The sequence below is a fragment of the Protopterus annectens genome, chromosome 4.part1 (genome assembly GCF_019279795.1).
Source record: "Protopterus annectens isolate FY-2018-M chromosome 4.part1, PAN1.0, whole genome shotgun sequence".
NCBI lineage: Eukaryota > Metazoa > Chordata > Ceratodontiformes > Protopteridae > Protopterus > Protopterus annectens.
Window position 1 is genome coordinate 530,421,625 of NC_056734.1, and position 27,771 is coordinate 530,449,395.

The window sequence follows — 27,771 nt, forward strand, 5'->3', positions numbered from 1 at the left end:
GAACATCAGAACTCAGATTTGGGATGCATGGCTAGGCTCAAAAAGGCCCTTGTGGTCATTAGCATAGTAAACGCCTATGAACAGAGAGCGCGAGAGTAAAGAGTTGGAAAAGAGGATTTCTTTAAATGAGCTAGATAAAGTATTAGGACAAGTAAATCTAGATTTGGCTGCAGGCCCAGACACAATAGTGTAAGGAATGTGTAAAAGTTTAAAGGATTGGCAAAAAAAAGAAAAAAAATTAAGATTTTCAATGAATGATTAAATGAAGGTTTTATGCATAAAGAATTATGTAATAGAATACTTAAATTCATACGAAAGAAGGAAGATAGAAGACCATTAAAAAACTGAAGACAGACAGTACTGAATGGATTACAAGATCTTTATGAAAATTATATAAAAGAAATCTGAAACTAACATGGAAAGTATTACGGAAGATAGCATATATAGTATAAAAGGGAAGAGTTGCCAAGAATTACTAATGGCAGTTAAGAGAAATTGTTGACAATATTATGAACAGAAAAGAATCAAAAATCATGAGAGACCTTAAGGCATTTGACACAACTGGACATGAAATCTTATGGGCAATAATGAAAAAAATATAATACAAGTGAAAAAGTTAGAAATATGTATGTCAGCGTATAGTAATAATAAAATAAAAATACTTGTAAATGGCTGGCCAACAGGTACACATGAAGAGTGCTGTAAGACAGGGCTGTCCAATGAGCTATATACTGTTTACATTAGTTATAAATGTGATCAGTATGCGAGGTAAATTACAAAAATGAAGGAGGCGGAGTATACAACACCTGAAGGGTTAAGAATTCCACTTATTACCTTATGCAGATGACATACCACATGCAGATGGCATTATAAATTAAAAAAAAATTTGGATAAAGTACTAATAATTTGCACAAACGAGTGTCTAGGGATGACAGGAATGGCTTTAAATAAAGAGAAAAGTAAATGTTTAGGTGAAGTAGTAAAGATCAGGGGGTACATTTTAGTTATAAAATGTGGGAATAAATATGCAAGTAGAATGAAAAAAACAAAATAAACAAATCTGTCTTTTCTGGAGAACAAACACTTCTTTGTATGATTGATAATTTGATAAATTCAGTACAGATGGAAAAAACGGTACTTTTCCGTTAAACCCCTACCACGCGGTTTCACTGCCAGATCGGCATGTCTCGCCTTTATTTTTACACAAACGTGCATATTAAACAGAGTACATGCCCACCAGTATTATATTTACGTACAGTTTAACCTGATGTTTTTATGCAGGTAGGGGATGAAAGATGTGCATGATTATTAACCTTATGGCAATACCACGGGTCTGTAAATAAATTTGGGGGAAAACATTTATTCTTGCAGTCATAGTAGTTGGCAATGGTACCTCTGCATGGCATTTTGGAGATTTGTCAACATTTTTGAATGTGTTCTTGGAGGGTTACTGGGATATCATTAAGAAACTGCCGAGTACAGAATGTCTCTGGCAGTTTACTACGGTAAATTCCGCTATGAGCAGCTAAAGCATTTCATTCTGTACTCCTGGATTTGATTCTCTCGTCTCAATTTGCTTAAAGTGACCAAGTTTCTTACTTAAGATTGTGTCGTCTTAACAGCAACCCAACAAGTCCGTTCCTGGTGGTTTAAAGCTTTGTACCTTTTAAACAAACTAGCCCGACTTTGCTAAATTCAGGGTCAATCTTCAGCATGTGACTTTTGCACAGTGTCAGGGTTAGATCCTGCAGCGCAAGTGAAGGTGGTATGTCTTTGGTTTGGCAGAATACGGCTTTTTTTCTGAAGCTGTCACTGAAGGGGCTGATGTATAGTTGTAAGCAAGATGTGTCAGAACCACATGAACTGTAAACTGTAAAAATACGTTTTTGTAAACCCTACATAAAAAGGATCTGCACAGCTCGCTGAGCAATAAGGCGAGACATGCCGATATGGCAGCGAAACCGTGTGGTAGGGGTTTAACGAAAAAGTACCGAAAAAACAGCATACCTGAAAAGGAATTATTGACAATATTTTTTCATTTACATAGGGTTCTAGATTAAACCCAGTAAAAGCAGGAGTTTTGTATGCAAACAAAGGAGATTTGGGATCAATTAGCACAGTGTTATATGCTGCTTGTACAAAGTGTTAAAGTAGTAAAATGAGAGAGAGATTAGTAATACAACTTGTAAGTATAATAAATGTTGGGGTATGGTAAAAGAAAAGTGTATAAATGAAAAAATAAATGCTACCAAGAAAAATATATTTTTGTGGAAAATAAAAAGCTGAAAAATAAGGTACAAGAATGTAATAAAACATTATGTAAAACCAGTAAAAATGTAACAGATGAAAACAAAGCTATAAGAAGATAATGGTAAAATCAGAAAGTAGAATGTATTTGTCATGCATACTGGTAACAGATAAACTGCAAGTAAACAGAAATATGCCATATAAAAAGAAAAATGTGATAAGAACACTGTAACCATATTCTATGTAATATGCGTTTTTGAAATATAAACGAGTAAAAGTTGTGGGGAAAACTACGTAAAGATATCCAATCATATTCATGTTTACTGTGTCCACTTTTATATGAATAGTTTAAGAAAAGAAATAAAGAATATGTTAAAACACAGTTATTTTACGTTATACGAGTTAAATGGAATGAAAGAATAAATTAACTTATTTTAATGGCAAATGGATTTTCGCAAAAATAAGTAAAATTGCATGGTGGTCATGGAAAAAGGAGTGGGAGTCTAATAGGGATGAAAATTTAGTATGATTGCAAAGGAAATTATGAATGTGGAAACAGATTTGTATATTTATATAACTTGTACACATGCAAATATTTGTAAATATGTAAACATTTTGTAAATTAAGAGTTACTTTTGTATATAAAAGGATTGTTACTCTGTTTGACAGGTGCCATGGGATCTTCTACATTTACTTGAGCTAACACCAATCCAAGCAGCAAGGCCCTCAGTTTAGCATCTAAAGGATAACACAATCAGGAAACCAACACCCCCCTTATGCCATATTGCAGTGTCAGCAATTCATCCAACTGTTTTGGGAATAGACCACAGCCTTCAGCAGCAAAGGTGAGCGTGCTAACTGTTGCGCCATTGTTACACAACAAACATATGCATTCTTTTACAAGACCTACATACTCTTACAAGAAATATACCATTTTACAGCGGATATAAATGGGTGTTAAATATACAATGCTTTAGGCTGTGCAAGAAAAACTTCCAGTGTACCTTCTCAGTTATTACATGTGAATTTTAAACAACTCTTCTCTTCTAGACAGAAAGTAGCTGTGAACTACTGATCTACACATTATCACGCGAGTGTGGCTTAAGGACATTACACTGTCTACAATTTCAAGACTCTTCACATCTTTTCTGTTAAAGGATACAGAAGAGTCAAAGCAATTTTCACTCACAGTAAACTATTACACAGGTAGAAGCAGTTCTAAGGCCCAAATCTTAAGAGGAGCTGTCAACAAGCCAACTTTTGAGTCAAAGATTGTACCTGTTTTAGACATGAAAACACAAATTGAATAGGTAAGAGCAAAAAATGGGAAACTGTCTAGACTTAAAATGGCCGAGGAGGGTAGCTAGCCTAGTATCTACTAATGAACAAAGAAAGGGAAGTTAATGCCAATGTAAGATCCATCCAGCAAGCGAGTCACACCATCAGTGGTGTACACAGAGCACCCTGTGCTATGTCACAGTGGAAGTAGTAAAATTACACCACTGAACTACAGCAGCTGACCTCAGACTATATAAATGAAAAAAAATAAATAAAAGCAGTACCTATGTCACTCACCTACTACCAATCACAACATCAGAGCTACCTTCCCTTCACCACGTAATTGTTCAATTACAGCAAGCTACCTTAATTTCCCAAACTTCCACTTTAACTCCTACACTACGCAGCAGCTTTCTGAAAATAGCTTGCTTACATTTCAACTTTAGAAGCACTCCTCCTAAACTACGGAATACAAACACCGGATGTTCCAAAATTGAGGAATCTCAAATTGGTCAGGATTTGCCAACAGTATTTGTAGCCAACATGAAATAACATACAAGGAAGTGGCTTTTTAATCCAGTAATGCACCATGATTACAGAAAAGGTTAACCCTCAAGTCAAATTCCTGACATATAAACCCAATGGGAATGGACAAGTGGAAGAATCTGAAATTTCAGATGATATTCTATCAACTTAGTCCATATCTGGACTACTAGATAACTGCACTGGGTGATGAGAGAAACAGGCCTACAAGGACAGTTCAGAGCACATGAAGCACTGAAAGTTTTTATCAATACGAAGATGCTCTCAAAGTTTTAAAGGGGATTAGCCCAAACGCCTAGTGGCATCCACCCTCTCCAAACATGGCAAGAAATGAATACGGATATATCCTTAGATGACCCGAATAAAATGGTTACATCATCTACATTTTGTAGCTCAATGACAAAGGGCTCATACTGGACAATGAAATCAGGAATAAATTCCTTCCACGTTACACATTAATCTGCCCCTACTCTCCAAAGTTTTTTTTTTTTTTTTGTGAGCAATGCACTAATCTGGCCTTGTTATTACAAATGCAGTAATGAAAGTTTTGCAAGAAAAATTGCTGTAGTTTTAAGACATAGACCAGGTGACAGGGGATATATTGTGGTCTTTTGAAGTGAGCAAGAAACACAGACCAGGCTAAGAAAAAAACTGGTACACCAGCAAGAAACCACTAAAGAGGACAGAAGATTAAAACCCAGTATGTACAACTCATAACAGTATTACGCATTCAAAGGCTGCTCTCCCAGCATGGTGGAAATCCTATCCTAAACATGTGTAGTCAACAAAATAAAAGACGGTTGAACAGCTCACTTAAACAGAAAGCCTGGAAAAGAAATGCTGTAGCACAAAGTACAAATTAATCCAACACAAAGTACACATGCGCTGTAGACACCTACCATACAAAAATATTTTAAGTTTCCCTCAATTAAAATACAAAAGGTTTTACGAAGTTCACTTAAATGCAATGCAAAAGTCAACCAGTAAAATAACCATGTGTGTTACATATAAATACATATACATACATATATATATATATATATATATATATATATATATATATATATATATATATATATATATATACACACACACACATAAATACATATATATCTATATATCTATATATCTATATATCTATATATATATATATATATATATATATATATATATATATATATACACACACATAAATACATATATATCTATATATATATATATATATATATACACACACACACATAAATACATACATATATATATATATATATATATATATATATATATATATATATATATATATATATATATATATATATATATATCTATATCTATATATATGGGTCTACCTGATAACACAGACATGTGAAAACACCGACAATGAAATCACCGACACCACAAAACCGAAAGTTCAAAAATACAAAGCTTCACATGCCCAACAAACCACAATCCCAACAATCAACAAACAAAACAAATCTCGTCCAAAACGCACACAAGCACACCAAAAACCTTACAAATCTACACTAAACCTTACATACACAACTATCTATGCACTAACCTTAACCCTAAGGTCCGCCACTATTGCACACTCACCTGACCCGCCCCCTAACCCTAACTCCACACTTAACATGACATGTCGGTGTTCTCAGCATCGGGATTTTCAACTGTCGATCATCTCCGCTGTTGATCTTCCGGTGTCGGTGCTCTCGTCGTCGGCGTTTTACAGTTTTAGCGTCATCGGGTAGATGTAGAGATTTATATATATATATATATATATATATATATACATATACACATACATACATATATATATATATATATATATATATATATATATATATATATATATATATATATATATACACACACACACACACACACACACACACACACACACACGTACATATATCTGCACACAGCACTTCTGTATACAATATGTATTATATATATATATATATTACACACACGCACTATTGTATACAAGAAAAACTGCAGTGTTTGGCTGTACACAAGAAAAATGACATATAAAAATCATTACATCACATAAACTTGATAAAACTCCAGACCATCAAATGTCAAAGATGTTTTCTACATTACATTGCATACATCAACATATAACGTTCTAAATGCTTTCAACTAACGTCAGCAAATAGATCAATTATACATAATTTCAATTAAAAGGAGATATTACATTTTATAAAAAAAACATTTCCCATCAATTATAAAACTACTTTAGGAATCAGTAAATAACCTCCTACTAGCAAACATAACACTGCACTATAAAAATCAACAAGCTACTCCTTCATACCCATTTCATTAGTCACAGAGACTAAGGAGACAAGAAACTTAACTAAATAAAAACACAACAAAGATCCAAAATAAAATAAAAATAAAAGTAAGCAACAATACTCCGCAACACCAAGGTTGTTTAACACTGACCAAAGTGAAAACTTAAAATACATATAAAGTTATCTAAAATTAGTCTCAAAATGCCAATATTCAAATTAAATAAACATTTTATTTACACTTTGTTGATAGTCCCACTACGCCAGCAGTGCCTCTTCGGGGAAGGAACCGAGATTGTGGTATTTCATACCTACTATGGAAAATTCAGCCAAGGCAATGAAAAACTTCCCCTATTCATCATAACTTAGTAATGAGAGGGAAGCAACACGGTGACAGGATTGGAGCAGCAGCCGTCACAGAAGGCGACAGTAACTGAAATAAGTCAGGACTCTCTGTACTCAATAGTTGCTGTAGTGGGTTGGGCAGGAGTCAGGGGATAACAGCAATACCTTATGGTCTGAAATCACTGGAAAAAGAAAGGGGGGGGGGGCAGAAACAAACATTTACAGTTTTGTTGACCAAGTTAGTCCCACAACGCCAATACCCTCTTTTCAGGGGAGACTTGAGGCGATTACAGTGACTAGGAGAAATTTGGCTAGGGCACAGAGAACTTCCTTACTCTTTCCACTAAGTGTTGCGGCAAATGACATCCATCTGAGCTAGTAACAACTCAGGCAAATGGGGCCTCGACTTAATGTCTGAAACGACAACTTACTAAGAACACTATTTTCCAACTCCTCCTACTGCACACACCACTGTCAATCCCTAAAGCAATTTTCCTGGCTGGAACTCCCTAACACCTTGACTCTAAACCAACTTCTAGTTCACAAAATACTGCATCAACCTGACAAAACTCAGCCTTACACAAGACCCGATCACCCTCTACTCTAATAACAGAAAACTTAGATTCATTAACAAAGCACTGATCGCAATCTCCAAAAGCCATTACAAGCTCTGATGACTCCCTGCATTCTAGCAACAATGCCAAGATTTGGAACTCCCCACCACTACAAATCAGGGTACAACCTAACAAAACCTTTCAAAAAACAGCTCATTTCCCACCTATACAGTTCCTGGACATGCAACTGTCTAGCACATGGCTGACGTATTCTAACACATTTCCCCTACCCACTATCCAGCCTCATCTTTAAAACTCCCACAGGTGCACTACATTATCACATGTTACTTACCAACTCACTGCTGCCTACGCCCGACTGTCCCATCTATACCCATTAACTCTCCCCTACACTAACATGAAAAGCTTTCCCTTGAAATGTCAATGAATTTCATATGAACTTGTCTGTATTCTCCTCCTTTGACAAACTGGCTAGTATTTTTAGTTCTTCCTTTCTTCTCTTATCTTGATTACATCTTTATGCTCATCTCTACTAAACATACTGTATGAACAACAATCATATGTTACTACCTGCTATACTTTAAATTGCATGTCTAAACCACTATGCTTATGTAAACATCTTATGTAATTGTGTTATCTGCTATATTTTATAACTATGTGTAAACCACAATGCTCATATAATGTGTACAGTACGTTAGCAATGGTTTCTGGAGCTTTTCTCCCCAGGCCTCTGCTGAAAACTGACAGCTCTGTCCAGTTGGGCCTTCCCAGTAAACAAATGTAAAATAAATAAATAAATGTTTAATAAAGAAAACAAAATTTTTACATAAAGTGTTTGCATGCATTCTTATTTATAAACAAAAGTGTTCACATACATTAACTGATTTTGCTGTATTAAAAGAAAATTAAGTTAAAAAAAGCTTCTGCACACAACTCTAAAATTACTCCTGCTGCATTTACAGTGTTAATATTAATGTAATGGCAAGATGAGTTTACATCAGTCCTCCCAACTGTCCCGAATTACTGTTTTTACAGAGTTCTGGGGTCCCAATAATGGGGTGCCAAGTTTCCCCGAGTGGCACCCCTTCATTTCTGATTTTTTTTTCATCTATTTTGTAGACTTTTTAAAATTTTCTCGCTTTTGGAGTGGACATTATGTGCGTGATAATGTCAGCTCTGTCAGCCTGTCGGAATTAAGTTTAAGGGACGTGTGTGCGTGGGAGCACGTCTGTTTGAATACTGGGACTGCCATTGTCGTTATGAATTTTAAGCCCAACAGGCTGCCAGTTTAGGTTTTACAACTGCAGAGTGGAATTTAAGCTTAACAGGCAGAATACGGAGTTGCCACACAGCTTGCTTGCTTCTCTTCTTTGAATGAAGATATCTGACTACAGCTGCTTTACTTTAAGGTACTTAACTGAGTGAAGACATCTGGAGCATACCTCTCAACCTGGAATCATCAAAAATCTGAACAAGGCCCATGAAAAATAGGTACAAATCTGTACGCCCAGTGGTGGGCTGTTTTCAAATCTTAGGCCCCTTGCACCCAAAACAAGAAATATACATGCATTCTTTGATACACCTTCCTGACTTTATTGAATTATATTCCTTGTATAATACAGCACACTTCTTAGACTTAAGTTAGAGCGCATTTTAAATTTATAGTTTGAACATTTTTCCAGTAGGCAATGAAACAAAATGCATTAACCAATAATGAGAAAACTGCCCAATTCAGAACATTTCCATCATAAAAGTATAAATATATAAATAGAATGACAGTAGTGTAAGCCATAGGCAGCATGCACAGCTTCTTGCACTTATTTTCAATTTCAGTTTCTTTTGGGGGGGGGGGGGCAAAAACCAGAGACACATTTTAATCATTGCTTGTATAATTTTGGAAGGTTGCTAGAATAAAACACGTTACCACCATGCATTTCACTATCCACGGTGGTGGTGCTGCGGTAGCGTTGTCACCTCATAGTAAGAGGCTGACCGGTTCGACTCTCAGCTAGAGCATCTTCTGCGTAGAGACATGCGTGAATGGGTGTACCTTTGTTGAAGGTGGTGTGTTAGGGCTGGCAACTCAGCATATAAAAATCAACTGACAATCATTAGCGGACCGGAGTTCCGTTGTGGCGACCCCTAACCGGGAAAAGCCGAAAGACACAACAACCACCACCATGCATTTCACTAGCAAGTCTTGAACTCAGGACCCTGTGCACTACAGTCAGAACAACATACCCCTATGACAAATCATCAGCTTCTTGAAAGACCGTTAGACTGAGACTGAAACTTAAATGGCCAGTTAGTGAATTCAGTTCTCACCATAACTCTCAACCTCTTAGCACAAAAAACCCAGACAAAGCCAATAATGGAGGAATACAGAATTAAATTCTTATTTCTCACTGCGTGTGCATGCGTGTCCGCCCATGTGTGCAAATGAATCTTATTAATTTATATTAGATAGCATGATATGCAGCCTAATTTTATGCATTTTCCAATACGTTTCTGAGTGACTTAACACATGTTCATAAATTCAATCACAACAGCTTTTAGTTTTGCACAAATCAAAGCAAAAGCCTGTCACATTAAGCAGAGTAAACAAGCTGGCCGACATTAAAAGTGGGAGAGAGTAAATGATGATTTTTTTTTTTTTATTTCCTTTGAAGCACCCATAATCAATATAAGAATTTGAACCAAGATCATTCACATTAGTGTTATACAGTCATAAATGCCAGCCTTGTGCTCTATACAAATATTTAGATCCTCTAGATAATTGAGGCTGTTCCTATATTTCATATCACCTACTAAGCTGGCTGTGATCATATGTAATGGACTCCATCTAAATCAATTGATCATAGTCAGTAAATAAGACAGGCAGTTAACATGCTTCCTGTGGTCCAGAATTTGCTTCTCTCAGCTTCCATTTGCTTACTGTGTCTTCCATTTGCTTACTGTGTCTCTTTGAAAAAGACACTTTACCATACAGTACTCGCTCTCGGATTATGGGTGCTTCAAAGGAAATAATAAAAAAAAATAATCATCTACTGTTTGCCACTTTTAATGTCAGCCAGCTTGTTTACTCTGCTTATTGTGACAGGCTTTTGCTTTGATTTGTGCAAAACTAAAAGCTGTTGTGATTGAATTTATGAACATGTGTTTAAGTCACTCAGAAACATATATGAAAATGCATAAAATTAGGCTGCATATCATGCTATCAAATTAATATAAATTAATAAAACGATTTACACACACAAATTATGTATTCCCCCATTATTGGCTTTGTCTGGGTTTTTTTGTGCCAAGAGGATGAGAGCTATGGTGAGAAGTGAGAACTGAATTCACTAAATGATGGCCATTTACGTTTCAGTCTGTCTTTCAAGAAGCTGATGATTTGGCATAGGGGTATGTTGTTCTGACTGTAGTGCACAGGGTCCTGGGTTCAGGATGTGGTAGTGAAATGCATGGTAGTAACATGTTTTATTCTAGCAACTTTCCAAAATTATACAAGCAATGAGTAAAATGTGTCTCTGGTTTTTGCCCTTTTGTCCCCCCCCAAAAAAAACTGAAATTGAAAATAAGTGCTAGAAGCTGTGCAATATCCCTATGGCTTCTACTGTCATTCTATTTATATATTTACACTTTTATGATGGAAATGTTAATTGGGCAGTGTTTGTCATTATTGGTTCATGCATTTTGTTTCATTGCCTACTGGAAAAATGTTCAAACAATACATTTAAAATGTGATTGTGTGTGTATGTGTGTGTGTAAGTAGACTTTATGATGGAAATGCTCTGAATTGGGCAGTTCTCGCATTATTGGTTTGTGCATTTTGTTTCATTGCCTACTGGAAAAATGTTCAAACTATAAATTTAAAATTCACTCTAACTTAAGTCTAACAAGCGTGCTGTATTACACAAGGAATATAATTTAATAAAGTCAGGAAGGTGCATCAAAGAACCCATGTGGGTTTGTTGTGTGTGCAAGGGGCTTATGATTTGTAAACAGGTAATCTTTATCCACCATTGACCAGATGCATTTTCTTTGGATGTGGTGTAGGTTTCAATGCTGTTTCAATGAATGTGAGTTTCAAGGGCAGAGAAGTTTTAATGCCTAGTCTATTTTCATTGTGAGAGAGTATTGCTTTGTTTAGCAAATACCTATTTGTGCACTGCGCTATAAAATGTAAAAATAAATCGAAATAATCATTGTAGAAGTAAAGCAGTGTGCACACAGTGTTTATAGTAAATGGGGTAAAAGAGCTAGGTAATGGGACATAGGAATGGCAGCGGGGGGGGGGGACATCTGTTCTTCAGTTTGCGTTTGAATGTTCTCTCACAATTCCATTGGAGTGGGCGAGGTTATGTAATTATGTATGCAAATTTTACATTAATCAGCGTACAGATTTGTACCTATTTTTCATGGGCCTTGTCCAGAACTTTAATGATTCCAGGTAGAGAAGTATGGTTTACATCACTCTAGGGTCCTGATCTAATTACAGTGCATTTGCATGAGTAAATATTTATGAAGCAATTGTAAATAGTCAACTTGTAAATTTAACAGTCTGGCATTTAACAAGTTGGAGATTACATAATTTGGTGTTGGATCAGCATCATTTTTTTTCATTGCAACTTTGTTATTTAAAGCCAGGGGCCCACATGGCCTTGTACATTTGTTGGGAAGATATCATAGCACCTTTAGGAATTTCTGCTCCTCATGTAACAGCTTTGGTGCATTCCTCCACAAAGACAATTTATGACTACTTGTCCTCTGATAACAGATAAAGTCCAACTGAACGAATGGCCCATTTTCAGCAGAGGCATGGCGAGCAATAGTTTCACAACAGATTCCAGAACATTTAAACTGAAGCTGAGTAATTATATACAAAAGGAGAAAATCTCTGTAACAGATTAAATATTTTACACTGAGTTGCAGAGAAAGGCTCAACAAAATGCAAACATTTTACAGTAGCTGATAAGTAACCACATAGAAGGGGAGAAAATCCCCACAACAAATAAAATACAAACAGTACATACTGAAAAGCATTTACAGAAAGACTACTAGGACAAACTGCCAATAAGAATACATGTACTGCAAGTAGCAACACACACTACAGAAGTGGATAGCCTGCGTCAAGTAAACCAATATATAGTAACTCAAAATTTTGACTATTTCTAATATTGTATGGAAGTGAAAGAGAGTGTATTGTGCTGCCAAAACAGAGAGAAGAATACAAAACGACTTGTTTGGAAACAGAGTTAATCTTGCATAATACTGACAAAAACAAATTTACTGTACCTTGGTAGTCTTCTCCATTTATAACGTACACCTTAGCAAAATTATAATTCAAATTTAGACGAGACTTCTAAATGAAATTAAAACTAACTTAAAAAAGACACTGTGAAGCAGTGCATTGAATCTATCAAGATTAGAGATCAAAAGGAATACAAACTAGGGTTTGGGAGGCCTTCAACTAGAACACTCACAGATTACCTTACTAAAAGGATTAAAGGGCTGAAAATGTCCTGTGTGGACCAACTCAAAGCCATATCACTATATTCAGTATCCTACAAACTATGAGGTGACTTATGTCTGGCATACATGCACCCTCCAAACCTGCATATTGGATAGTCAAAAGACATTAGAAATACTTGGTCTAGGGATTTAAACCTCTTCTGCAACATTAACAGAATGGTTTGGAGGGACACAGGATACAGCTGCTTTGGAACAGACACTCCATCCATATACAACTAAGTTCATCCCTGTCCACATTCAAGCAAAACGTGTATCTAAGGATTTACACAAAGACTGCCCCCCTGTACTACTAATGGACAGGGACAGCTCCTAAATGCTTTATCCCATGCATGGACCCTGTAGTACATATGGTATGATCCCAGCTATTCTCATTAGAGGTAATACATAATTATAGACCATGGGATGGGTAAAGTCGATCTCTAACCATTAAAATAATGAATGTATAGAATACTTTTTTTTTTTTTTAAACTTACTTTACTCTGTTTACTAGAGTAGTACGCTGATCGCTATAGATCATTTGCAGGTACAGCATGGGTGAAGAGATTCACAAAAAAAAAAAAAAAAAAGAATATAGTATAAATTCACAAACAGAGTAATCACAGATGGTAGATAATCCCATAAAGACCATTGCTGCACCACTGGTAATCTTGTATTTGTAGTGTCATACCTGTACTCTGCTGTAATGTTTACTACAAGTCCAGGCTGGGCCTGCAATTGGTCATGCAGAATCAGTGCTCAACTCCCATAAAAAAAGGTAAAAAAAAAAAACAAACAAACAATACAATTATTAGTATCTGGCCCAAACTATTACTTCCTGTTCAAAGAGTACCCCAAGGGTCCATACTTGTACCGCTCATTTTCAACATTTTTACCAACAACCTACATTCATGCTGCAGACTTTCATCTGTAATACAATACATAGACGACTATTTTTTTTTTTTATCTATCCCCAATGCTCTCTCTGAACTACACACACCAGCACATAATTCCTTTATTTCTTGTTGAAAAATGGCTCAGAAATAATCAACTAATCCTTAACCTGAAGAAAACTCAGCTTCTTTTCCAACCTCAGGCACACTCACCTTAAATCCAACTTTTCTCTTTCCTCCCTAGATGGCATCACTGTCTTCCCTGCCTAACACACCAATCTCCTTGGGGTAATAATTCATGATAGACTAAAATCTAAAATTTGACTTGCATATACAACAGGCCATGGAAAAAAACAAAACTTGGACTATTTTATAAAAACAAAACATTCCTCACTACTGCCAATAAATGTACTCTTGTGCAGGCATTTCCCTTACCTAATCTTCTATATGCTTCCCCCATCCTTACCAATATCCAAGCTACCTCAATGCAGAAACTGCAACAAAATTGCCAGATTTATTCTAAACCAACCACTCTCTTCACATCACTGCCTCTCACTAAAACTTCAGTGGCTGGAATTTGCACACCTTCACCTACAATCGCAACTCCACACTACCTTTTACATACTTAACCCCTCTGCCTGCCCTGCTCTCTCCTCCCATGTTACTCTCTACTCCCCCCCCCCCCCGGCTTCTCCAGAGTGCTGATCAGAATCTTCTCTCAGTTTATAAACCCAAAAGGAATATTGGCAAACTACTTTATAAACGCACTGTCTCACTCCATATTCGATCCAACCTTTCCTTTCCCTGCTTTAAAAAGGAGCTTAAATCCCACCTACTAAACTTGAAATTATGCCGTTGCCTTGACCACATGTATTCTTAGTCTGTCCTACTGCATAACCTGTTGTATCTCCTAACTTTCTTTCTCGGTTAGTAACTTCTGCTTAAACTAACCTCCTAAACCCACAGCTCTACTACTATAGCCCCCTCCTTTCTCTCCACTATCCCATTCTGCACACTATTTATCTTCCCCAGCCCACTTCCTATCAATGTCTGTACATTTTCCTTCTTTTGAACAACGATTCTCTTTTTGTTTTTACTCTTATATGTAGTACATTTAAGGGTTGCACCGATAGCAGTGGTCTAATGTTAAAGAGAAAAACAAGAAAAAATTATAATTAATTTTGTATTTGCATTGTTATTTTAAGAGTTTTTGTCCTGTATGCTTATGTTTGCTGGGCCTCTTCACTCTTGGGTCTCCACTGAAAATGGGTTGTTTGCTATCGATACAATGCAAATAGTTAATAAACTTTTCTTTTTTACAATTATTTTGTATTGTGATTGTTATTTAATATTTGTAAATTGTCACTTAATTTTTACTTATATTTGGTGGGGCTTTTCCCCTCAGGTCTTCACTGAAAATAAGTTTGTTTGCAAACTCAGTTGGACTAAACCAGTTAACAAATGTGAAATAAATAAATAAAAGTGATTAGCAAATCCATCAATTTGCCACACCTCCATAATTCAAAGCAACAATACACTGTAGAATGTAGCCCAAGAAGCCTGCCTCCGGAATGCACTGCTTAATGACAGGGGGCATTTGTGGCAAACCACATTTAATAACTATTACTGTGAACTTACAGTTTTGTAATCCAATAATTTAGGAACGCATTAAATGTGTTTTAATGTTAAAAGTGGAAAACATACTCCAGCCACATAGGTAACCACAGCTGCATTTTTAAATGCAATCAGAGTTGTCAATATTCTCATCTCCCCATTCAGTAGCAGCATGTACTGGGAATGGGTAATATCAAAACATTAACAGAAACAAAACACTACCTATATGACAATACCAATGACAATAACTACTGACAGCATAAAAGCAGTAAGCAAATGTTAAAGCATTCATACAGTTAAGGGCAAATCTAGTCAAATCAGTGCCCAAAAATCATTTTAATAAGGCAATGCAATTAATGTGGTACCAATTACTGCACAACATACACCAACGCTAGCAACATACCACATAATCAAGCCAGGCCCCTTACCTGTTTCTTACAACCATTCCTACCTGCCTCACTGACTATAATGGTACCCAAACAATAGTCCAGAATGTGTTCCTGACTACAACCTGCAAGGCATTCAATAGCAAGAATAGTCTGTGAATTTTGATTTCAAAAGTTAAGAGTACATACATGAACATTTGTACTGCTAATTAAGGTCGGCGCCAACCCCCAGTTTTAACCCCCTATTTCAATCATACAAACATTAAGGCCGTCCTCTGTCATTATTGGGAGCCACTGGTTAACATCAAGTAATCAGTAAAATATAAGATTGACACAAAGTAAAGGAAAAATTAGACATGTGTTAAGAAAAGGTGTAACATACTGTTCTTACCCAGATAAAAGTGCAGCAACCCGCGTCGTACCCACCCGTTCAACAGAATTACTGCCCAAGTTACTCGTTAAAGCAATGCAGAGTTCAGAAACAACTTGAGCGGTAGCTGCTCTTACCGGAACAAAACTTTTTTTGCACTTGGTAATTTCTGTCCACAGTATGCCACACACCAGGAGTTCAGTTGCTTTTTGCAGCAGTTACCTCACGCCCCAGTGAAAGGAACAAGGAAGAAAAAAAAAACAGTAAAATTGCGGACTCACGAGAAAAAGGAACGGCCCCGTACCACTTCCCCAAACAGAAACAACATACACAGTCTCCCCGCAATGGCGGAAGGGAAATGGAACTACCGGCCCAGCCCAAAAGTGCTATAGTCAACTGTGGAGCGGAGAAAAAGGCAGAGCAATTCAGAACAGCTTTAAGCTGTATTTTAAGTTTGATCTATCCTGTTTTACAATATTCTAATTTCCAGACCCCAACAAATCATATCAGTGTAATAATACTGATGAGCAGGAGCACAAATATTGTATTTGTACTTAGTAGTATCGAAGCCACTGCTGTCACGCAGTATGCTGTGGGAATTGTAGTCTTTTTAAACCACAAATGATTAAGAAAGAGGAGAGGGCTTTAAAGCCTACAACTCCCAAAAATCAAACAAATACCAAAGCTTTCTGAGGCTTTTGCAAATTTTTCTGACATTTTGCAAGGATAGGTTGATTTACTATTTCCTTTCTCTTAGCTCTCAACCTTACATTTCCAAAATGAGGAATACTACCTTTCATAATGTTCATAGGTAGGTACTAGGCTATCGGTCCAAGGGCCTAAGTAAGACTAGCCAACAAGGTTCCCTGGCTTATGCCACCCAAGAAAGTTAATTTCCTGTGCCCCTGTCGAACAGAGCCACAAAAGTGATCCCTGGGGTGTATTTCCTATTTCCCAGCCACTCATCAAGATTTTTCTTGAAGAGTGCTAATGAGGAACTTTGCTTGACATAGATGGGTAGCTTGTTCCAGAGTATAGGAAGTCAATGGGACAGGAATCTATCCCTCCAGCATGTCCTATTTATTGTGGTGACAAGGTTTAGGTCCCTAGAGCGTGTAGCTCGGAGGGGCTGGGATTTCTTTAGGTGTAGCATGTCCAACAGCTCTGGGTTTAACATAGCTTTATATGTTAGGCAGAGATCTCCTCGGAGTAGGTGATATGCTACAGAGCAAAGCTGGAGTTTTTTGAGACAGTCAATGTAGAGCATCTGTTTGAGGCCAGTAATCCTTTTCGTGAGGTACTTCTGTGGCCTTTCCAGCTGCTGCAGATGTCTTGTGAGGTACATTCCAAAAGGGGCGTTGTACTCTATAATGGGTCTAATGAGTGCCGAGTAGAGGGGAACAATTACCTTTTTTTCCTGGATGAGAACCCTTTTGTGATGAGGTGTGCCACATAGAAGGATTTCCTGACTACTGTGGCAATGTGATTATCAAAGGAGAGACTACTGTCCACTTGGGTCCCAAGGTCTCTTATCACACATTCGACGTTAAGTAGACTGCCGTTTATGTGGTAGTTCATGGGTACAGAGCTTTTACCAAAGGGGGTGACAATGCACTTTTCGACATTGAGCTTGAAGCCATGCCTCTGACACCAAGCATCTGTCTCAGTCAGGCCCTTCTGTAGGATGTCCACATCATTTGGGGACTCGACTATGGCTCCTAGTTTGCAGTCATCTGCAAACTTTGTTAGCCAGAGGCCTTCTGTGTTAGCCTGTACTCCAGAGAAGTAGATACCAAACAGGAGAGGTCCCAGGACTGAACCCTGTGGTACTCTACTTGTCACTCGTTTGAAGTCAGATTTGGAGTCTGCAACATTTACAGTGTGAGTTCTGTCAGTGTGAGCCAGTTGGCAACCCATCTTGTGATGTAGGGATTTATACCTAGTTTACTGAGTTTAGCTATAATTCCAGAATGGGGGACGGTGTCAAAAGCTTTGGCGAGGTCAAGATAAGCTGTGTGAACCACCTTACCCTTGTCTACGGCTTTGGTGAGTGTCTCAAAGAAGTCGATCAGGTTCAGAAGGCATGATCTGCCTTTCACAAACCCGAACTGGGTGGGGTCCAGAGTGTGGAGGTTACCAATGTCTTTGTTTGTGAGTTCCATGATGATACATTCCATGGCCTTGCAGACCAGGCTCGTCAGGCGAATAAGGCGATAGTTCCCAGGATCAGTGGTGGCTCCCCCTTTGTGGAGTGGGTTAACTGTTGCTGTGCGCCATTCAGTGGGCACAAAGCCTGATGTGAGACTATGATTGAACATGGTGCTTAGGTGGAGAGCCAGTTCATTTTGAAGTTCGTGTAAAACACAGCCTGGGATGTTGTCCGATCCCATGGATGCTGTGTTTTTGGTTTTAGAGAGTGCAGCTTTTACTTGCATAGATGTGATTATAGGGACGCTACATTCTTCCTGTATAGATATGGGTCCTTTAGGGGGTGAGAGGGGGGTAAAGTTAGCACTGAACCTATCTGCCAGGATGTTGGCAATATCAGTTGGTTCTGTAATTTTCATGCCATTGTGCTGTAACTCAGAGCAGATCTAGGTGTTGCCATTGAGATTCTTGACATAGCTATAGAATGCTTTGTGGTTGCCCTTAAAATCAGTGGCAATTTTATTTTCGTAGCTAGCTTTGGAGGATCTTATAAGGGATCTCAGCTTGTTACTGAAGCTGACCAGGGAGCTCCTCCACTCATGGGATTTTACTCTCTTTTACAACAGTTTCTTCCTTTTGTTGTAGAGTTTGTTTATGGCAGGGGACCACCAGATTGGCTTCCTTCTTTTGGAGGATAGTGTCTTGGTTCTGTTTGGGATAGCATGATCCATGCACTCGTGTAAGTGTTTATAGACTCCATTTGTGTAGGATTCAGCAGTCGTAACTGTATTGTCCATCTGCATGGGTGTCATGAAGTTCACCACTTCTGTCTTAAGAAGCATGAAGTTGGCTTTGGAGAAAATGTTTACTGTGGTTTCCTTAATGGTGGGTGGGGGCAGAATGCGGATATCTAGGGTGATTAGCTTATGGTCGGATCTGACCAACGAGGAGTTGACTTCAGGTGTGGAACACCGGTCACTCATGTTGGTAATGACTAGGTCTAGGATATTGTTGCCCCTGGTGGGGGTGTGGATAATGTGATCCAGGGCTTTGGAATTTATGAAGTCCAGAAAGCGTTGAGCGAAGGAGTTTGTTCATGAGTAGTTTTTGAATTGCAGTTTTGCCCAGATTTAGTTGCGTTTGGATAACCTCAGATGCATTATGCTGCGCAATTAGCCTGGAGGTGTGGATATCCTTAATGAATATGGACACACCTCCGCCTTTGGTGTTCTGGTCCAGGTTAGATGGCCGAAATGTATTTATTTATTTTATTTATTTTACATTTGTTGACTGGGATAGTCCTACTGGATACATGTCCATTTTCAGCGGAGGCCCGGGGAGAAAAGCTCCACATAGGTACAAGACAATATAGTTACAATACAGTGAAGTAAAAATAAAAGAAAAGAAAAGGAAAATTAGGAAAATACAAATTACATAAAAATTAGTTACTATAACCTAACGGTTTAACTACTGTTCATAATACAATTCATTAAAGTAGTGCAATAGGTAATTGAGACAGTTATAAAAATATGGTTACGGTGGTGAACAGTTAGTAGGCAATGGATTAAAGGTCCCCTCTCTAGGTTGTCCTAATGGATTTGGATTAGTTATGGAAGAAGTGAGGCCAATGTTTAACAAAGGGCATCTAATCTGGATATACGCATGGGCAGAGCCATTTCACCTTAAAATGTTGTTTTAGAGTCTTTTTAAATTGACCAAGGGAGGAAATTAGCCTAAGGTTGTTGGAGAGGGAATTCCATAGCTTTCCAGTGGTGTTGGCGAAGAGAGCTTCACCGCCCATATTGTTGGATTTGGTGGTGTGGACAAGGTGTCTGTTAGAGGAGCGAAGGCAACTTAGATTGGAGTAGGGAATTATTATATTACTCAGTGCAGGGGTTTTATCAGGTTGTTTAAGGATTTTAAATGCTTCTGTGAGTTGGTTCATCTTGAGAAGACTGGGTAGTTCTAACCAGTCAAGTTTTTTCAGATTAAGGCAATGATGCGTTCTAAAGGGCAGTCCAGTTACAAATCTGGCTATGTGATTATAAGAAGCAGAGAGTTTGTTCAAATCATATTTGTTAAGGTAAGAAAGCACAGGAGAGGCATAAAGGAGAGTAGAGAGAAGGTGAGTACGAGCAATGGCTTGTTTGGCAAAAGGGGTTAGAAAGTTCTTTATTCTGTATAAGGATCCAAGTTTCTTATTTACAGTTTTAATGGTTTGATTGATATGCATATCAAATCTAAGTTTGTTGTCAATGACAGCTCCTAATAGTTTTGTATAGGAGTCGGGTGAGATGATCGTTCCATTATTAGATTGTATAGTGAGATGTGTGGGAGGAGGGGCAGGAGTGGGGAAGAAGAGAAGTAATTTGGTTTTATTTGGGTTTAGGATAAGTTTACGCTCTGCGAGCCATTTTTCGACTGTAGTAAAGCAGAGTTGGGTGGCTACTTGTAAATTGGATAGAGAGACATCAGAACAAATTAGGGTTGAGTCGTCTGCATATTGGATACAGGTGGCTTCGGGGATGACTGAATGTAGTTCGTTTATGAAGACCGAAAGAAGAAGAGGTCCTAGTATAGAGCCTTGGGGAATGCCTATGGTATTAGGTAACAGGTGTGAGAGCTTGTTTTGCCACTGGACTGCTTGTTGTCTACCAGAGAGGTAAGCATGGAACCAATTGAGAGCTGAGCTATCTAGGTAAAGGGCTTCCAATGTATGGAGAAGTAACTGGTGATTTACCATGTCAAAGGCCTTTGACAAGTCCAGAAAGAGGGCAGAGGATATTTTTTTATTATTCCGGTTTTGGTTAATTGTATCAGTAAAGGAGAGGAGAGCAGTGGTCGTACTGTGGTGAGGTCTGAAACCATGCTGGGATTTGGTCATAAGATTGTTCTGGGTGAGATAGTGAATAAGTTGTTTGTGGACACATCTTTCCATAATTTTGGCTAGCGGTGACAGTATGGCTATTGGTCTATAGTTTGATAATTCTGTGGATGCGCCACCTTTATGGAGCGGAATGACATAAGATATTTTCCATATAGAGGGGATTGTGGCCTCGGTTATGGCTCTATTAATCAGAATTGATATAGGATAGGCTATGACATCTGCAGCTATTTGCAGGTATTCAGCCGGAAGTTGGTCTGCAGAAAGGGTAGTTGCTTTTAGTTTCTTCAGTAAGGCTCTGATAAAGGATATAGAGATGGGCTGAAAGGTAAAAGAGGAAAGTGATTTTACTACAGTGTTTTTAAGAGAAGAGGAGGAGGGAGGTAGTTGGTTGGCTAAAGACTGAATAGTCTCAGTAAAGAAAGAATTTAAATTATTTGCTATTTCTTCTGGGTTTTTACCAATAAGTGCCCCAGGGGTAGGAGTTGAAGATTTACCTGAATGGAGAAGATTATTTAAACCTGCCAGAACTTTTGGGGGTTATTTTGGTGTTTATGTTGCAGGAGGCAAAAGTAGTTTTTGTTTGTCCTGGGTGATGGCTTTTTTCGTCTCATTTCTCAGCTGTTGGAATTTGATATGATCTAGAGGTGCCTTAGTAGTCCACCATTTATCCCATGCCTTATTTCTAAGTTTGATTTTGGATTTGGACTCTGTTGGACCATGTATGGTATGCGTTATAGCCTGGTAATGCAGGGGTGCTCTCTAGAGCCTTGAACCAGGTCTCAGTCACTGCACAGATATCGATGTTCTCCATTTTAAGGAGTGCCTCGAGTGAGTGCATTTTGAGATTTAGACTTCTAGCATTGAGTAGCATTACCCTTAGTTTTTGCTTACCTGTTCCTGTTATGGTAGTGAATTTGTCATTTGAACCTTGCCTAAAAAAGGCACTATAAGGGCAGCAAGAGACTTAGTCAGTATCCAGAATCCCAGGGGTGACAGGTGCAGGCCATCTCTGGCAAAGCATCATGGTCTGTTGATCATGTCGCCCCAGGCAGACAGATACTGGATCCCCTTAGAATGACATCAGAAGCTTAGCCAATTGTTGAAGTCAATCATTTGTCCTTGTACTGCGGTATCATTCTGAGTGATGGCAGGATGCTACTCAGGGCTAGGGTCATACCTGCTTGGGCTGAAAGATTGGAGAGCTCTTCCATGTCTCTTTTCATGTAGTCCAGGGAGGTACATCTCAGGTTGTTCACACCAATATGGACAATGACAGAGTCATATTTGTACTTGTTGTGGAGTGATCTGAGTGCGTGGGTTATGTGACAGATCCTGGCACCCGACAGGAAGCTGACAGTAACCTTCTCCTTGTTTAGCTTGGTGAGTGGGACATCAGTGTGCCTGACTATAGAGTCACCTATGACTAGTGTGTTGGGTACATTGGTTTGCTTATGGGCTGTGGTTTATTGGCACATTGAGTCTGCGGGCTATGTGTCATTTGGGTTGTGTTGGGGGGTGGAGGTTGCTTGCGTTTCTGCTTTGGTGGTCTCTGTTGCTTGAGCAGATTATTACTGAGAGTCTCTGCAAATGTTTTTGTGTTTCTATGTGTGGATTTTGGTGGTGTAGGTTTAGTGGGACTATGTGATGAGTGTGGTGTGGTGCAAGTGTTTACCTTCTCCTCTTTACTGTAAAGTCCAGTCTTGGTTGGTGGAACAAATGGGCAGAATATAGAACACTCCTTAAAAAAAACTGTGAAGTTGTCCTATCTTGCCTTCATTCTGTACTGATGGGTTCAGAACTGATCGGTTCCAACTCTGCCGTTTACTAAAGCTAAGGTCTCCAAATAACTTGTGGTTCACTCCCTATCCCATGATGCTCTAGTGCCTTCCCCAGATCTCATTTGTGATTCATCTTGTTCTGGTTAAGTGAAATTCTATTTCTGATATTTCTTCCTTTAAAATAATTAACAGTTTAGCTTTAGTACTAAATAGTTAAGTCTTTCGCTCGCGTTTATTTAGAGAGCGTATTTCTTCTTATTTTTAATGTGTTGTTATCTCCTTTTTGGCCGCTATTTTATTAAGACCTTTAAAAATGTTCCCTATCCCGTTTGAAGTGAGTTAGTTTAGTATAGTGTGATTTTCTCCTTTATAATAGTTGAATTTAAAATAATAGTAGTAAAAATAGTTGTGTGGAATTACATTGTTAGACAATAGAAGCAGTTAAGAACTTTTCTTCCTGTCAGTTGACCGGTTTCTTTATTATTGTATGCATATTTTGCATAATACTTAAATACCTTTTGTATTTTGATAGAAGTGTGAGTGTGCGTGTGTTCTGTTTAAAAAAACTTTCCTTAATATTAGCTCATTTTACTTAGAGAGTTATAGAGCCCGTTTTAACTGCAGGGCTATCTGTTTCTTTTTGTGTGACTGTAAATTGTTAGTGTGATGTCTAAGCAAACTAAAGAAATAAAACTCTCTGGTTTTAAGAAGTTTCCTAAGTGCACACAAAAAGTGTCTGTTACTGATGGACACACGGAATGTGTTTACTGCCTGGGAGCAGTTCATTTACAGGAGTCTTGCTCTATATGCCACTCCTTTAGCTCCAGAGCTCTTCATGAGAGGAAAAACAAATTAATATTGAAAGGTCTACTAAAGTTTCAGAAGCTTTAGAACAGGGTAAAAGTACTTCAAGAAAGAACATGTCTCTGACCCATAAATCAGAAAAAGCTTCAAAAAGATCATCCTCTTCCTCAGAAAGGTCAGAACCATCAAAAAAGTTGCCTAGGATGTCTCCAACAGGGCCTAAACAAATTGATTCCGAGAAACCTTCCACCTCTGCTCCATCTGTGCCGGAGCCGATGGTGTTACAAGTTAGGGGGTGGTCCCCTGATTTGGAGTCGGTATCTCTAAATTTAAGGTCGTCTTTCCTACAGTCTGTAGCATCTCCAGCCCTAGCCTCTCAATCCTCCAAAAGCCTCTCTGACTATGATGTCGATCATGTGGTGCAGAGACTTTTGAGGACACTGGCACTGGCCAAACTCTTGTCGAAACCAATCCAGAAGGTTTCGGATCTGACTAGACCTGTCCCCTTAACGTCGATTCCTCCTCTGACCCAAGCTATGGCTTTGGAGCTGGAATGTATGGAACTGATAGTGGTGGAACCGTCGGAGCCGAGACCTGCCCCAGATCTTTGGTTCAGACTGCTCCGACTACTTCAGTGCTGTCTGAGGAGTCTAGGAGCTGACATTCTCTGGTCGGGTCCAGGGAGGAGAGTTGGGCTGAGTTTTTATCAGTTCTGAACTTTCTTGTTGGGGCCTCAGCTAGCATACGTTCAGCTCCTATCTTGGCATCAGAGCTGACCCCCATGGTGCTGGAGAGATCTTCTGATTCTTCGGAACCGGGAGTCTCATCGGACTATGGGCGGGGGTCTTTCCCAGCTATGAGGAGGGGACTATTCCCATGGGCATCCTCACAATCAGATCGAACCATTCCTTCCCCAAAAGCACTGGTGTCCTCAGCACAGCTGATTCCACAAAAGCATAGAGACCCAAAATCTCAGAATGCCCCAGCGGGAGAACCCCTCTCTTCCGAAACCACTCCAGAATGCCCTTCTGAAGAGGTCCCTCAGAAGAGATTATGTAAGAGGAAGCATTTGGACTTCCCAGAGGAGTCAGTCACATCTGATATGGACCTCAGTGAATCAGAAGGGTCCCCACAGTCACCCTCTGAGGATATCTCCTTTGTAGACATCCTAGAGTTCCTTAAGCAGAGAGGTGTCTGGAAGTCCATTACCCCTTCTGATGGGAAATCCATCTACCTGAAGGCTTTTGGGTTTCGCCCTTCTGCTACTTTTGTGTCTCCACCTTTCAGTGGGCTCATGGAGTTAGTTTGTTGAAACGCGTGGGAGTCTCCAGACTCAGTGGAGCCTGGCCCTAGGATGCAAAATAAGTTTATTACATCTGTAAAAACAAAAAAGAGCCATACGTGCACTACTCACTATAAACTGAATCCTTTAATAAAACACAAACAATGTTTACATGAATGACAAAACTACTAATATATGAGTTCTCCAGGAATCCACTGGCTGGGTTGTGGCAACAAAAAGTAGACTGAATATACAAAAGTAAAGACTGAATTTATTGTAAAAACAATAGTTTGAATAAAAACGGTTAAGCGCTTTCATCTAATATAACTAGACTTCATCAGAACCATAAGTAAAATATTACAAACACTTTAAACAGGCAACAGCTCATTTAAAATCCACCAATTCCTTGAACAAGTCTCCTCTTGCACATAAAAGTTCCTTAATATACCATCAAAATACTAGTTCTACTCATTCACACGTTAATACTGCAATACCTCACTCATACAAGCAATTGACTTTGAAATAACTACTAATAACAATTTATTATTACATACTAGTTAAAAACTAGATGTTTAAAATTATCTAAAACTTGAGATCACTCCTTAGCTTGCAATATAGGTTTTATTGAAATATATTCATTAATACCTGGTGGTGCCGTGGCATTTAACAAAATCTGCCACCTGACTTCCTTCTCACCCAAAACATACTTAATATTCACTCCTCTATTTGATACATTCACCACTTCTAATATTGCAAACTTAAAAGTTGTGCAACTTGCACTATCTCTTACATGTCTATACAAGGCATTATTGTCATCCTTCCTCTTTATCGCATATAAATGCTCATATATTCTATCTTTAAATCGTCTCCCTGTTTGCCCCACATAAAAACTGGGGCAAGATGTACATAGGGCAAAATATATGACATTTGTGGTATTGCAATTACCATAACAAAAATGTATTACATTTTTACTAATATTGCCCACCTGTATAGATATATCCTCCGTTATTGCCCCATAATGGTTGCAATGTCCACATTTCCTAGTACCAACCTTACATCCTTTAAAACTTGAACCATCCCTTTCATATTTCTTTTTTAAGTTATTACCTACACTATTAACAAACCTAGGTTGGTTCCCAACTATAGAGAATAGTGTCTCATCGCTCCTTAAAATATTCCAATTATTCTTAATAATATGTTTTATATCTTCAGTATGGCTATTAAAAGGTAAAACATACGCCATATTATAGTCAGATTTTTCACTATTTTTACTACTGGAATCAGGGTTCCTAGTGGGGATACCTAATAACGGTTTATATCTAATACCCCACTGACTGCTAACATATTCCATAGCATCCTTGATAACATACTCAGGATATCCCCTTTGCCTAAACATTGCTCCTATAGTATTCAATTCATGCAGCATCTCTCCATACTCCGATATCATATGGGCAGCACATATGCACTGGCCCTTAACAATATTATTTTTTTAACCTTACTGGATGACAGCTATTGTATTCCAAGTATGTATTACTAAATGTCTCCTTCCTATAAATATTGGATTTAAAGCCTTTATCTGTGGTGGTAATATAGGTATCCAGATACGCAATACCACCTGAACTACACTGATGTGTGAATCTCAAATAGGAAGTAGAAGTATTTAAATATTGAATGAAAGGTAGAATATCATTTATGTCTCCATCCCATACAATGACATCATCCAAAAACCCTACATAACATTTAATTTGCTTCATGTATGTACTATCAAATATAACGTCATACTCCCAATTCAACAGAACCAGATTGGCATATATTGGGGCACTGGTGGCTCCCATTGCTACACCTTTATTCTGCCTGCAAAATTCACCTTCATAATAGATGTAGTTATAATCCAACACCAGGCTCATAAATTCCTCTATTAACTTTACTTTTTCCCTTGTGAAGTCAGTAAATCTTCTAATACTGTTAATGAATCTTTCCATCCCTTCTTGACGTGGAATACATGTGAAAAGGTCATTGACATCGATGGTGACCAATACTAAATTTGGTGTCCAAATAGAAGGGGATAATCTGCCCAAAAAAATCCCACGAGTCTTTGACAATATGTTTAACATTTGAGTAAATAGACGAAAAGCTGGTCTTGCTTCGGGTAGGCGCTGGGGTTATCAAAAAACAGAATTAAAAACAGGAACACAACAAACCCACAGCGTTAGCAGGTGCTACAAACTCCAATCATATAATCTAGGCAGATGATAAGCACGAAGAGATTAAATGAACTCTATTTATTCAATAACAAACAGGAAAACTCCAGATAAGCGCTTTCGCATTGCTGCTTCATCAGATCTCATACAAAACAACAGGAGATTTACATCATTAAATACTCTGAAAGTTAATTGACAATATAAAATCAATTAATATTTAAAAAGGCAATACTCTGATGGCAAATAATACATTCTATACATGCACTCATCAAAGCTTAAATAAAATAGCAAAAAGTCTATAAGAACTAATAAAAACATAATGCAGGCATAAAATCATGCACATGACAATGCATAAGAAATATATATATGTATGTTCTACAATCAAGACAAATATTGGAATAGATACAAAAGCTTTGATGAGTGCATGTATAGAATGTATTATTTGCCATCAGAGTATTGCCTTTTTAAATATTAATTGATTTCATATTGTCAATTAACTCTCAGAGTATTTAATGATGTAAATCGTCTGTTGTTTTGTATGAGATCTGATGAAGCAGCAATGCGAAAGCACTTATCTGGAGTTTTCCTGTTCGTTATTGAATAAATAGAGTTCATTTAATCTCTTCG

General features: G+C 38.0%; 1 protein-coding gene across 2 annotated transcripts in view; it reads right to left on the reverse strand.

Annotated features, from left to right (window-relative positions):
- The window catches only part of PAK2 (p21 (RAC1) activated kinase 2), a 1,120,998-nt gene extending 1,104,457 nt beyond the window's left edge, over positions 1–16,541 (reverse strand). Inside the window, exon 1 of one of the 2 annotated variants that reach the window (XM_044070347.1) lies at positions 16,182–16,541. The gene's annotated coding sequence lies outside the window, so the exon portion shown is untranslated. Of the gene's footprint in view, positions 1–16,065 lie in introns of both variants that reach the window. The other variant, XM_044070345.1, reaches the window with a different exon arrangement.
- Positions 16,542–27,771: the final 11,230 nt, after the last annotated feature.